This window comes from Carassius auratus, unplaced genomic scaffold (assembly GCF_003368295.1).
Source record: "Carassius auratus strain Wakin unplaced genomic scaffold, ASM336829v1 scaf_tig00008290, whole genome shotgun sequence".
Classification (NCBI taxonomy): domain Eukaryota; kingdom Metazoa; phylum Chordata; class Actinopteri; order Cypriniformes; family Cyprinidae; genus Carassius; species Carassius auratus.
In genome coordinates, this window is record NW_020523926.1 from 32,329 (window position 1) to 33,187 (window position 859).

The following is an 859-nucleotide window of genomic DNA, read 5'->3' on the forward strand; positions in this document are numbered from 1 at the left end:
AATTTTAAGTTAAATGCAACATATTTCCACTTCATACAATCCACTGACAGCGTTAAAACAGTCCAAAATATAAAATTCACAGGCATTTATCTGATAGATGCTTGCTCACACTCGACATTTCTGCAGAGAAAATCAGATGTGATGTGATGTGATGGTCTTGCGTTCATTGCTCTCATGCGATGAACATTCATGGGTAGTTTTGTAGACGCTAAATGCCGTTTATGATGCGAGTATCCTCTGATAACTCATTGGGTCTCAGAATAGAAACTGGAAGCTGAGTGATGTTCATAATATAAAGTCGGAAACTGTGTCTCAGAGCGCAGGCGCGGTGGCCAAGTGGTAAGGCGTCGGTCTCGTAAACCGAAGATCACGGGTTCGAACCCCGTCCGTGCCTTTTAAGTCCAATACAGTCCAACCTGGGTTCAAAATGCATGTAATTGAAGAACAAAACAGGTTTACCACAATGCTGCACCGCTCCTTAACATGCTCAAGGTCTTGTAAAATTGGGAACGAAATAAATTCAGAAATGGGCATGATATGATTTGTCTGTATGGGCTACCGGGGTTCATCAAACAAAACACACCTGAACCAGGTCTTCTAATCACTTTAAGATTTCGGCCAGTTGTGCTGGAACAGGACGGTGGGTTACCAGAAGCAGAGTGTAAGATCATATCATAAATCATGAGAAATCTCACTTATAGGCAGTGTATGTTGTTTGATTGCTTGAGTGCATTGGTTTACCTAAAGTAACCCAGTGGTATAATGTGTGTTATAATACCTCTTTAATCTTGCAGCCCGTGATACACTGTTTTTTTTTTTTTGCATTTACTTCTAAGATTTGTTGCCATCCCTACAGATA

The 859-nt window shown here is 40.7% G+C and overlaps 1 non-coding gene across 1 annotated transcript; it reads left to right on the plus strand.

Annotated features, from left to right (window-relative positions):
* Window positions 1-322: 322 nt before the first annotated feature.
* Window positions 323-394, plus strand: trnat-cgu (transfer RNA threonine (anticodon CGU)). Its single transcript has one exon. It is a non-coding gene; the product is annotated as a tRNA-Thr (tRNA).
* Window positions 395-859: the final 465 nt, after the last annotated feature.